Source organism: Emys orbicularis, chromosome 16 (genome assembly GCF_028017835.1).
Source record: "Emys orbicularis isolate rEmyOrb1 chromosome 16, rEmyOrb1.hap1, whole genome shotgun sequence".
Taxonomy (NCBI): Eukaryota; Metazoa; Chordata; order Testudines; family Emydidae; genus Emys; species Emys orbicularis.
This window is the reverse complement of record NC_088698.1, coordinates 12,101,520-12,115,487: the sequence shown is the minus strand read 5'-3', so window position 1 is coordinate 12,115,487 and position 13,968 is coordinate 12,101,520.

Here is a 13,968-nt window from a genome sequence, read left to right as displayed (position 1 = left end):
CATCTCTCCAGGGTGTGATTTTTCACAGCCCGGAGAGATGGAGCTATGCCAGAATAAGTTCCAAGTGTAGACCAGCCCTAAGTGTAGACATACGCTGAGGCACACAACGGTGAAAAGTGTCCAAGGTGACTCAGAAGGTAAGTGACAGAGCTACTAGACCACACTGCCTCCCTAAAAATGTAGGGTGACATCCAGGCTTTACCAACAAGAATGGAAAAAGCTCGTCCATATGAGTTATAGGCAGGTGGTGAATTCTGCTTGCATTCATGCCAAGTATAATCCCATTGTTTTCAGTGGTATTTGCACTGTTGTAACCAAGAGTACAATTTGGTCTTTTACGTCAATCTTAAATTTTAGCCTTAACTCCAAATACCCTAGGAGTTTAGGTTAGACCCGTAATGTTAATTGTAATATTGTAGTTAGTTTTTAAACGGGACTAGATAAATTTAATGGCCAATAACAACAAACTGTAATTAGGCATAAAATATGGGTGATAAAAATCTGATGTTTAAAGATATAACTGATTGTCAAAAGGATTTTGACTTGTCCCAATGTGCAGCACTGGGCAAGTGACAGGTGCATTATGGGGTGAAGGATCTGTCTTCCTCTGAAGAATCAACCATGCACATATCATGGCTGGTGCCAAGACATTGGTCTTGAGAGGCTAATGGTCTAATAAGACTTGGCAAATCCTGTGTTCTTTAGTGTAGTTCTTTTGTGATGTAATTTTCTTTTCTTGTTTAGCATATATTTTTAAGAGACGGCAGTGTTATCAGTTCTAAAACCATAGCAGAATGAATACTATCAGTCCAATCCTTACTAAAGTCCCACTGATGTCAAAAGGAGCTTTCTGTGAGTGGGATCAGGCTCTGAAAAACAGGTAATTAGACTTTTTGGAGATATCCTTATTGATTCTTACATTAATCAGTAATAATAAAAGATAGGCCCAAACCAAAACCACAGATCAAATGCTCAAAAACTTTGGAAAGAGCTGGATCCAGGGACAAACTTTGCAGCTTGGGTTATCTCTAGTAATAATTAACTGGCCCCATAAATTGTGCCTACACTTTCGGAAACTTGTCGTGTACTTTCCAGTCGTGTGGAGCTGTTTCAGACTCTTGAGGAGCGCACATGAACATGTATTTTTAAAACTGGTACATTTATTTAACTGCTAAACCAGATAATCTGTATTAGTCTGTCATATGAATGTAGATTTACCCACAAAAACTAACACTCCCATGAAATGTCTTTTAAAAAGTTGCTTCCCCTGTGTAATAGCCATTCTTCAGTCTAAAATATCTCAAGCATCCTGTAACGGCACGGGACTCACCACCGTGGTGCCTCCTGCTGGTTGCTCCGGGAATTAGCTCAGTCCAGTTCCAGAGCGGGTGTCTTGCCCGTTGTCTGCTCTACTCTGCTGTTTCAGACCTGTGTTGCTCCCACGCTCAGCAGTGTCCTCTTCAAGGCACTAACCCTCCGGCAGTGCCCACTACTTCTTTCTCACCCCCCTTCCGGGGTCACGGCACTCCTTTGGCTTGCACCTGCCACAGGGGCCAACCACAACCCAAAGTCTAGCCCCTCACTTCTGGGGCAAGTTGCAGTCTGCATTGGCCATGCTCCTCCCCGGCCAGTTGCAGTGCAAGGGGGAAGTGTGTGGGGGGAGACCCAGACCCAGGCCCACCCGCTACTCTGGGTCCTGACCCAAGGACCCTCTAGCGGCAGCCTCTCTGCACTCCTTTTCCCCCTTGTCTGCCTATCATCCCTGGGCCACTTCCCCTTGGCCCTTGCACCTTCTTGGCCCTTTCTCTGGCAGGGGCCTGCAGCCTAGCAGGTAACAGACCAGAGCTCACCCCACACTCCCCTGAGCCTGCCCAGCACTGCTGTATCTCAGGTACTATCCTGGGAGCCAGTCCTCTTCCCTTGCTTGTCAGGAAGAGACTCCCCTCTGCTCTGCTGGGCAGCTCCTTATATCTGGGCTGCCCCAGTAGCTGCCTCCTGTCTGGCTCCTAACAAGCCTTGCCCTAATTAAGCTGCAGGTTTCCACAGCCTCCCTGGCTGCTTCTGCCCCACCCCCTGCTGGAGTGGGCCACCTGCACCACTACACATCTTTTCCCATGAATTTGCAAAATGGCATGTCACATGATGTCAAACATCATTCCTTTAAAATCAAAGACCTTTCCGAGTCTGACAGTGGCAAAATCCGAAATCAGTCAAGATTTTATCTAGCATTTGGATAGCTTGATTATAGCCAAAGAAGGGACAGATAATTGATTTAAAAACACACAAGCTATTTGGGCAGGAACTGTCTTTTTGTTAAACATGTGTACATAGACTAGCACAACGGGGCCTCAGTCCCTAATTGGGGCCTCTAGGAGCTACCACAATACAAATAAGAAATAATCATTAATATGTCACTAAGAACTTGTGCACTGAGATTCATTCAGTCACAATATTTAGGGGCTGAATTATGAACCCCTTGAAAAAATGAGACTATAAACGGAGATGCTGACAGACCCTTAACCAGAGCATTACATGTAGTGTACCATGCTGCAGAGTGCCAGGGCTTCCCACACAACTCAGACTCCAGGCATTTTGCATAATGCTGCAGAGCTCCAGGGTTCCCATCAGAGCTCAGAAATATTGTTCTTATAAAATGGGATTCAAAGTTGTTGGCATGGTTACCAAATAGAGCAGGGATTTATAGCTGGAGAGATTGGACATTTATGGTGCTGAGAATCTCATCACCACCTACGGCAGCACCAGTACTTTGTTCGAATGTCAGACAGCTGTAAAGAACTGACATGCCACACGGGGCTGGCAAGAGTCCCTTGTTAAAATGTCATTTGTCCTCACTGCTCTGCTACACACTGGAGCAATAGGAAGAGCAAAGCTGTCTTAGATCAGTTTCTTTCCTATTACTGACATGGAGCAGGAATGGAGTGCAGCAGACAGGGGGCAGAGCTGCAGGGGCCATTGGCAAGGAGGACGCAGGTGGCAGGGAAAGCTGCCAGCACCCCCTCCCAGAACCATCTTCTCTCTCCCTCATTTTGCTGCAAGGCCAACCTCCTTGGCTGCAGGTGGTGAGAGACTTTGAAGCATCCTCTTCCTTCCCTGTACCCTGGAGGGCAGCTGCAGAAGCAGACTGCACAATGGAGGCACACACTTCTGCATGCCCTCTGGGTCATGGGAACACTGCAACAGCAGCCTAAAAGGTCCCTGCTACTGACAGCCTCTTCATCCCTGGAGCAAGCAGCCCTCCGTCTGTCCTTCCCCTGCAGTAAGGAGACCTTTTCCCCTAGGGACTCTGATAAGCAGAGAGAGTAAAATGAGCAAAGCACTGAGTAAACGAGAGTGAGAAGAGGTGGAGTTACCAAGTGATGGGCAGGTGAGGCTAACTAGCTTCCCCCCACAAAGAATCTGAAATTGCCAGGAAGTAAAGAGGGCAGAGGGGTGAAGAAGGCGAGAGAGGGAGATTCTGAGGGTCTGGATTGGGACGTGTTGGGGAGTTCACCTGGGACTAGGGGGACTGGGTGATACTATGACGATGGATGGATTGTAGAGTATCGCAGGCTAAGAGCCACCATTTTTATTGCATTAAAGTGAGAATTTCACATCAGCGAGGGCAGAATGCTGCAAGCAATGGTGGGGTCAAAGCAGAAGACAGGAGGGGGTATAGTTTAAGTATCACATAGAAAAACGGAATCTCTCCCAAACTAGGAAAGACTGTAATTCAATCACATATTTCTAGTCAAGCCATACATCCCATTTTAACAACCGATAGAGTCCCCTAAGCAGTCATGGTATGGTCTATAATTCATCATATTTCACCTTGATCATAATCTGTAAGCCATTTGCATTGAAACGTCCTCACAACTGAAAAGGACGGAATAGAGTGAAGCGTGAGAAAGATTACGCTGGGTTCTACACAAAAGCATTAGGGGTTGTGCTGTGAGAACATATTCATCAAATGTGGGGAAGTACTCGAGAGAAGGGAAGTGGATTCTGCAGGATCAATGAGGCTATTGCTCATTAGGGTAGTGGGGAGGGAGGTCTGTACAGTGAAACCTGCCTGGGGTCATTGCACAATATTTAATAATACTCAGCATTTACAAACAGTAGCCCTTTGCGTGTTCAAAGCACTAGCTCATGCCTGGACAATGATAAACACCCCTCACAATGTGAAATACAATATTCTCAAGCACTTTTCACTTCAGAGTCTAATGAAGAATGAGCACTTTGTTTGAATAAAAGATTATGGCTGTGATTTCCCTTGCCAGAATGATTCAAAGATATGCACAGGGAGCTGTGAAGCATACTCAGTAGTGGAATGTTTGTGCAATGGTGAGCACATCGCAGCTAATGCAAAGCAGCTTTATCTTTAACTCTTAGAGGGCTGGTTCAGACCATAGTGCCCTCCACAGGAAATTAAAAAAAAAAAAAAAAGTCACAATCATGTAATTAATCAAAAGTAACTAACTAGAGATACAGGAATAAATAGGAAAACAAGATAAGTTGTCATCACAAAAATTCACTAGAACACACTAGGGAAAAGTAGGAGAGAAAAATCTTCCTTCTATCATCAGTAAACATCAAAAGGAAAAAAAAAAGGATATTTTGCATGTGTTTTTCTAGCGGGGCTGAGGACATACAGCTTCCTTTGGCTTCATATGCAGTTTCGGTGTTCAGCATTTCTGAAATCAGGTCCAAGGTGACTCGGGTTGGGCACCCAAAACTGAAGCACTAGAAATCAGTGGCCACTTTAAAAAAATTGGACCAAAACTTTCACAAGAAATAATTTTTACAGCTGTTCAAACCTTACAATCTATTTTGAATCATGAAAGACCTTAGGGATAAGATGAATGAGGTGGAGAGACAAAATGAAAGTACTACACCCTACATTTTCCAAAATGGCTTCTTATTTTAGAGGCCCAGCTTGAGTCACAGGGTGCCTGATTTTTAAAAGCGCTCCTCTGAAAACAAGGCCCGAGTTGACTCAAACTGAGCACCGAAAATTGAGCACTGAGCGGCCACCTGAAAATATTCACTTTGGAAGCTGCCTGTTCTGCCATTTGTTTAGGATAGGTCTCTGATCAACCATTTCAATACACGATTGCTGGCAGAGACTGCGCAGGGGACCCAAAGCAGGTAAATCTATTTCCCATATAATTAATCCTCTTTGGTGTTTGAGTTCAGTAGATTGAGTTCAGAGAAACTTTTCATGGGCAACTGCTGTGCAAGCCTCCTCAAACTGCCGGGTAATGTACTTCATTCCTAACCCTGAAGGACCACCTTTGCAAGCAAGGTGACAGCTCAGTCTCCATGTCCCACTCCGCCCTTGGCCTCTCTGCTGGGACTGCCACAGGTGCTGATTGTGGTGGCTGTTTGGAAATGGATGGAAACCACTCATCTCGTTGCAGAGAGTGACTACTAATCAGGATTTGCAGAAGTTGCTTATGGCAGATTTCCATCTCTTTTTCCATGATCATTTAACACAGTGGGTAGGCAGAGACTGGGTTTTGTTCTCTGGGGTCATACTTACATTTTAACACAGAAATGCTGTAACTTTGGTTTTTTCGATTTGGGGCGAAATCTTTCCTTTGCTAGGCTGTGCCATGTTATAAGGGTGGAGGAATGATAGCAGTGCCAGCACAGAGCAGAGCAGCAACATGCTCAGCAGTACTTCTTACTGCTGCTCCAAACAGGAAGACCACATACCCATATCCACAGTCTGCTACATATGGCAGCATACGCATGGAGGAGGGAAGGACCTGGCTATTCCCGAAACAGGTGCAGCACACTTCTTGGGTCAACATTGTGTTAGCTGGGTCCTGGTCTAGCACTGAAGGGAGCACAGGACTGTAATCCTACCCTGCTGTTGCACAGGTGAAGATTTTCTTTGCATCCATTTTCCTGCTAGCACACCCACTGTAGGCAGGGCAGGATTTTGCCCTGGCTGGGCTACTCTGAACCTGTTTAGTTCTGCACTCCTGTGGTTTCTATTGACTGTATTGTATCAACAGGCAAAACCTTTAGGAAACCACAGCAAAATATCTGGGCTGTAAACCACAGGAAACTAGAACAAGGCAAGATGCAAAGTGGATGATTTTAATACTGACCCAGATAGTGCTAGATAACGTCATTTAAATAATTTCCCTGCCTTCTCCCTTAAAGACTAACTCCTCTCAGCACCACTTTTTGTAGGGCAGGGAGGATCAAGCAATAGCGGTCACTGATGTACAGTGCTGACTCACTGGTCTTCTATATCCTGGATCCATGGTGAGGGTCTTCTATACCCTCACCATGGATCCAGTCTGTGCCAGCTCACAGATGGGGAAACGATAGCATATCTCTGAACTCCACTCTGGTCCCAATAGGTCAACATGAAAAGCCAGATCCTTTGAGACTTTCTGCAAGAATGTCTTTTCCAAATACCTGTTAAACTGCACTTATCTCCTCAAAGTCTCTCATAAAAATTCAATATTATTGAGGCTACATGATGCAAAGACTGGCTGGGGGTCAGATTGGGGTTCTGCTTCAGCCACCTGACTTCATGTGTCTTGCAGATGAATATGAAGAACCCACTTTTTTGATTTGTTGGGTACAATAGACCAAGACTTAAAGGATCAGATAAGAGAAGTAATAAAATATTTCATCTGGGAAACAACCTAGAAAATTCAATTGTCCTCTGAAGAATACTTGTACCAAATTTGGAAACTAACTTACTTACTTAATTAATTAAACTGTGAAACAGAGCAGTTTTAGTCCTGCTTTAAGAGCAAATCTTCATGTAAATTTCACTATGGAGTAGCTACCAGTGCCTCCAGATAAGTCTACCTCAGGAATTCTGCTGATTTGAGCTTCATTCTTGCATCACAAAAAAAAAAAATCTAAATTCTTGGATACTTTTAAAAAAATAACAAAACAATACAAGGTGGACTGCTGTTGTGAGGTAAGAGACCAAAGGATAATTGCCTCCAGCACTCAAGAAGTATGATCTCTCAAACAACTGCATGCCTTGGTGTGTTATTTCTCTTAGAAAATGGTGTCTTTAACCGTAATCAATAAGAACGTAGGAATTGCTACACTGGGTCAGACAAATGGTCTAATAATCCAGTGTTCTGTCTTTGACAGTGGCCAGTACCAGATGTTTCAGAGGAAGATGCCAGAAATATGCTTCACTACAGCACAGGCATAATTTTCCTTGTAATTCAAGGCATTTCTCTTCAGTAACAGTGACATGGAACCCTCTACGGTTCCATGTATATACAGCACATACCACAGAATGACTGTATAATAGATAATGACAGTGGAAGATTATTCTGTTGGGGTAGATGATAAAATACCTTCTCTGGTGCTCGATGTCTACATTTACCAGGATCCCTAATGAATGGGGTAACAGAAGGTCATTTCAACTCTGGATTTTACACCAGAGTCACTGAGATCACAATGCAGCCCTTTGTTCACACTGGAAATGCCTGTTATAAGCAGTTTCTGGACCTGCGTGCTTATTTTTCCATGTCTTGTGAAGATTCCAGCATTTCCTCCAGAATATGCTTATTTATTCATTTGCCACTTGCACATTAGATACACAAGGGAAGTGCCCATTGCTTTATTGTTCTTGTAAGATACTGCAGCCCAATGTATCTGTCAGACAGAGCCATCTTCCGCTGTTGCTATGGCTCGACAGCATGCTACAGCCAATTGCGAAGGAGATGGATATATTTGTCTCTGTTGCTAAAGGCAGACCAGGATCCATACCCAATCAGGAGGCAGAAGGAAGCAGGACTGAGACTTGCTTTGAAACATCAGCTCTCTAAAGGGACCAGCATTTTCTTCTCTGCATTTTATTATTTATGTAGTTTTTAAGAACGACAAGTGGCCTGTGGCAGCCCTTCCATGCTGCAAGACTATTCTACACATGAGAGGGATGGGTTAACTAGCCAGTGTTGAAAATGACAGCACAAAGCCAGTCTGTTACGACAGGAAGAACACATTTCAAAATGACTTGAAAGAGGCCCTCTGCCTCCACTACATCAAATAACTGCTCCCCTCCTGACCACATATACACTCCAATTCATCTAAATCCCCCTCATTAAAAAAACAACAACAATCTCATATAGCCCCCTCCAAACACAAGTGTCTCAGATGCAAAAGCTTTGGAAACCAAGTTAGAAAAAGCAATCAAATGCCAGTGCAGGTACTGAGACTTAGGTAAGAACCATAGAGATGGACTCCTGAGAGAGCTGCCTGCACACCCCGCAGTAGCACAAATATACCTGAGGCCTGGTGGAATTATGCTTTTTAAAAGTCTTTTTATAACCACAGAATATTCTACTGTGTGGAAAATGAACCACAGAGAGAGATGTCCACTCATAACCTTTATTTGCAAACTTACTTCATTACAAGAGAGTCAATGTGGACATCAGCCTTCCACCAGTGAACCCTAAGCCTGGACTCTGGGCAAGGAGGATCCTCTTTTGTGATACAGAATCTTTTTTAAAAAAATACACAATTGTGGTGAATACTTAAAAAGCTAAACAATGATCTGCCCCTCAGTGTTTTTGAGCCTGGGTGCAAATGAACTCCCCTCCCCTATTTCTCTCACAATTTCCATTTTCTAGCCCCGGGGTGAGATAAAAGGAAAAGTGTAGGGCTCCTGATCTGTGATATAACAAAAAAACACAATGGAGAGGGAGCAGAAGCAGATGGCTTGGAGGCTGGTTTGGGAAAAAGTCTCTGAATAGAGGAATTGTTAGCAGTGTACTCCTCCGATCAGAGCTGTGAGGAGCCTCAGATATTTGCCCAAAATTCAGGTATTAGACTTCAGCTGAATACAGTTACCAATTTCTATTAGAGGTCACATACTCCTGCAGTCTGAGGGAATCTGGGGCTGCACAACCCAAAAGCTGCTTTGCAAGGTACTTGGGGACATACAAGGACTGCTTCTCCACTGCCCTGCACCTCAAGCAGTCAATGTGTACCTGCAAAATAAACGCAAGTCAATTTAATATGCTACCAAATGAAAATGGCAGTGTTCTACATTCACTTTGTACAGGTGTAAGTGCAGGGCAGTAGAGAATCAGGCCTTCAGTTTCAGGCTTCTGCAGACTGTGGGAAAGGCAACCATTAGGACTAGTTGCAGAGCTCCTGTCCAGCTGGAGTTGGGAATTCTAAGTGTGGATTGAAAGGGTTCAGATGTCCCCACCCATTCCATTCCTCTGACCTTCATGGGGAATTCAAGGTCCACCTGCCACTGGGCCCTGATACTCTGGCTTTCCCCATCTCATCCTCTATAATACAGTTTTGTTGGGTGCTATGAATTCTATAGTGCTCCAAAATGTGCGATCTGTGGCACTATGGGATTTGGACTGCCCCAGAATTCACAGCACAGGTGAACTGCAGAGGTGGGAGGAGACAGCTTTGTATCAAGGCTCAGCTAGGTCCCAAATTCTCCAGCTCTAACAAACCCACAGGGCATCCACACTGTAGATGACATTTCTGAGGTTTTACTCCCTTTGAATTGAGGGGCTTTTTACACAACTTAATCAATAACAACAATAGAGGGACCCAGAACCATCTCGTCCAGATACACAGTTATGAATACGGGGTGACCTGAACAATTTAACTTCCATAGAACCAGACACTAAATACTTGCAACGGGCTACGCAGCTTCAAATTGTCCCAGTTAAAGTCTGTGATATGCAAGAACCTCAGGGAGCATTGCTTTTGTTTGTTACTTTTGAAACTCTTGATAAAACTGTAGCCAAAATGAACTTGGTAACAATTAGAAAAGGTCTCCTTTCCCAGTTAACTACACTGTGTTATCTGATTGCCTCTTTTGGCGAGAAAGGGGCAATCACTGCAGAACTGCAGACCATCATACAAAGTCTGGCTATGCGAGTTACATTCGACCACCAACTGAGAATTCAAAGAGTAGCCATGCTGCCCAGAATGTGTCACTGGTCATGGGATCGCTTAGTGGATTCTCCAGCACCTGAAAGACAAAATAAAGGACCACAAGCTTCATTGTACACTTCCTTTAAGGATGCAATTACCATCTGCAGAGGAGCTCCTGTTTTCCTTCTTGAGCAGAGATAGGAGAGCACAGATGTGTGTGGGCCGGTACCGGGGTGACAATGGGGTATACGTACAGAGGGGGCTGAAAGCAAGAGGAATTCTTGTTCCATTTCCTGAGTACCGACAGGGCAAGTCATCACACAGAGTGAGAGAATGAAAGGGACAAACTGTTTACCCACAATGTCTCCCTTGCAGATGGGAGAAATGTGAAAGCTCTAGCAACAGAGAGACTGCGAGCCCTGGAAATCTTAGAAAAGGCTCATTCATCATCAATGTCCAAAACTTTCCTACTCATCTGGTTCATGTTATGGCTGTAAAAAGGTCATTTTCCAAGATCTTCATCCTGCCACTCTTAGAGGCTCAAAGGGTATTTCTGTTACTGTCTTCAGAGCTGCAGCTGCCTCCCACAATAGGGTTAACAGAGATTTTAAAATATCTTTTCAAAACATTTGTTCCAGCAGATTATATCAGTATAAGAAAAACAGAAACTGACGCTAAGTGCTCTCTACGCCAGTAAATCTGAGGCCAAGATATAAACGTGACAGGTAGTTCAAGATGGATGTCAGATGGAAATTTCTTAAGTTGTACTGTTTATTATCATCCAATTCAGAAATGTGTCACCACAACTCTCAGCACACTGGATTTCTTGCTGCCATCCTCGGGGATGTTGCTGCCTTAAAAAGCAGTGTTAAAAAGCAGGTCACCTAGTAAGGAAACTAACTTATTTGTTTTGTTTACTATTTCCTGTTGCAGCATTGCTTTCTGCTTCTATAAGATGGCTGTTAGGGGGAAAAAATCCCTTTTCAGGGACAGTAAGAAACATTTTGTAATGAATGTCATATCTAAAATGACACTGGGAGAATAGATTCAAACTAGGGATGTAAATATTGTTTTTAAAAGTACCTATTTAAACTATTAAAATATTGGTTATATCGGTTAATGGTTTAATCGTTAACAAGTTCACAATATAGCCCACGTATATATTATCTTTGTCATTTTTCAGAGGCCGTACTAGCCTAGTACTGGCACCCAAGTGAAGATTTGTGCTTTAATTATATTATTTTTGACCTGACTGGGTCCCTTGAAAGCCGCTGCAGACACATGGCAAACAGGCCAGCAGGAGGGGGTGTGCCAATGGAGGCAGTGATCCCCAGAGCCCCAGCCTGTACAGCAGCCGCAGGAGGCCATGGGGACAGTGGGGCTGGGTGCCCAGACACACCCATGCCAAGCACATAGAGATTCCTGAGGGGGCATGGGCTGCAGCTGTCTGAACTGTGTGGCTAGGGGGCCAGGGACAGGCTGTGGCACCATGAGGCAGTGTCACACGCTCACACATCGGGTCATGCCAACAGCTTGGGCGGAGCCTCATGCGTCCCCTCCCTTCCCTTCCTAGCCAGTGACAACCGAGTTGTCACAGTAACATTAGAACTCAGAGGCTGGGAAAGTTCCGCTTCTGCAGCCCCATCCCATTATGTGACACCCCCACCCCCAACCCAATGTTAACTGCAATATATTAACAGTGAGACTAATACTTATCGGTTAACCGTTTAACCATTTAATATTTTACATCCCTAATTCAAACCATACAGCTGCTGTTAGAAGGTGCACACCATTTAAGCATGCAGAATCTAGGGTGGTTAGCTATACACAGTTCTGTGCAGACCTCCTACAGTGTGCATAAACAGTGAGTTAAATGATATGTTGTAAGAATACGGGTTGCTGGATCAGCAGCTACAGTGACACATGTTTAATTTAATGAGGGTTAGATAAGCAATTTACGTGAAAGAAAATCCCTCTCTAGTACTTGGAGGAGACTGCCCAGGGAATTGGCCTCTGACAACTTGCCTAGATTGGGTTTGGAGACCTTGGGGCAGAGGGAGGTCTCTGAGCATTAAAAGGAGAAGAATTGCTACGACATGAATCAACATCTTTAATATGCCACCAGGAGCTAATCCTTCCTGAATGCCTACTGGACTCTGTGAGTAAATAATGGGACTGAGCAACAGGGGATTCCCCATAGCAGGCTTCTCAGTCAGAGACCCAAATCGCTCACCAGCTATTCCCATTTCAAGGATTTGCCTCTGAGCATGCAAAAGCCAGTAAGCAATGGACAGCACTGAAGGAGTCTATATTCTTCTTAGGAAGAAATCTTATCACACTGTAAATATCCTGAGATTACAGGCAGTGGCCCTAAATATCCAAGTCAATGCGCATGAATGTCAGAGCCAGGCTAGCCTGCCTTACATAGGATCCAAGACCTTTAAGGGACACAGGAATCAAGAGAATAGTAAAGGAGAAAGGAGAACACTAGTCACACAGCTCTCAAAAAGAAACACTCAAAAATGTACCAATATCTTCACTTTCTTTTATAGGACAGGACATGATGTCATGGCTGAGGGAGGAGCTAAAGAGATTTCTTTCACAAGAGATAAATCCCACCTGTACTGAGGGAGAAAGCCAGTGGAAATTAACCCTTAGACATTCAATGCTCAATCTCCTAAAGAAAATGCCACCTTGTAAAAGGCTGTGGCTGGAATAGCTAGGTGGCTCCCTTGCAAGGAAGGCTGGATTTTCTGACGAGCTCAGCTCCTATACAGAGTTCAGCACCTCCTTTCAAAAGAGCCCAGCACCCAACATGCACTGAATGTGCTGAGCTCTTCTGAAAATGAATGGGAATTATGAGTGCTCAGCACCTATCAAAATCAAAGCACTAAGTTATGTGCTTATACCAGTTTTGGTGACTAATTTTAGGCAGCCACATTTGAAAATGTTGGTCAGGGGAGGGGACCTACCTCTGGTGGGAGAGCCTGGAAATAGAACACTTGCGTGCATTTTTTCAGCACATCCTAAGAACGTCAGCAATGGGATATGCTGCTGTTACCTGTCCCATCATGATGATCCTTAAAGAAACCCCCTACTTTCTACTTCCTCTCCAGATGGAGATGGAAGATGTGATTACGCTCCAGAGGTCTCTTCCTTTGTAGGTTGAGTGCATTCTCTTACCTGGCTGTGTCCCAAGGCCTGGATTTCCTCCAGATGGGATGTGGAAACTGGTGGGCACTGGGATTTGCCAAGCACAGCCTGAGGGGAACTGGAAAAACCATCAGAGCAAGTTAGCTCACATAAGAACCTGGGACCTCCTCGTGTTCCTTTTGCAATCATGCACCATTTACTTTAGCCTCCCAGCAGTGGGTCTGGAGGGACATTTGCAGGAGAAGCTTCTGTTTACATACAGGTGAGCATTACGTAAACCCACGCCCCCTCCCCACCCTTATTAGAATGATTAAACAGATCCTGCAGTGAGAGCATTGTCAGTGCCAGGAGTGCTAAAGAGGACTGGCACATAGATTCCTGATTTTGCTTATGTACCCAGAACACACTCTACAGCAAGGAGACATCTACCAAGGATTGTGTCTATCCTGGAGAATATGATAAAAACAATGATTTTAGAGTCAAAACACACAGCTTTTGGAACTAACCAAAACATCCTTAGTGCCGCCTCTACAGTCTTTCAAGGCCTCTAGCTGAGAGTCTCAGATCTCAGCCTGCAGTTTACCCCTCATCCAGACTTCACATCTGGGCTTTCCCAAAGGTCAGAACAGAAATGCTAGCTATGCTCAGAGCCACAGGTGCTAGGCCAAGGAAGGGAGGGGGCTTGGCAGATGGGATGAACACATCTCTCCCTTTCTCTCAATAACCATCTCAAAGTCTCAGAGGTACCTCCAGATCCTGCCTGCTGTGTTAGCAGCGCTGTCCATCCTGCTTCCAGCAACGCTCCTCACTGTCACTTAGCTTACAGCGGATGCAGAGCAGAGGACCCATTGCTAGAAGCATTCCCAGCAGCCTGAGTTAGGGTCCCAACAATGCAGGCAGGATCCACAATTTGCAATG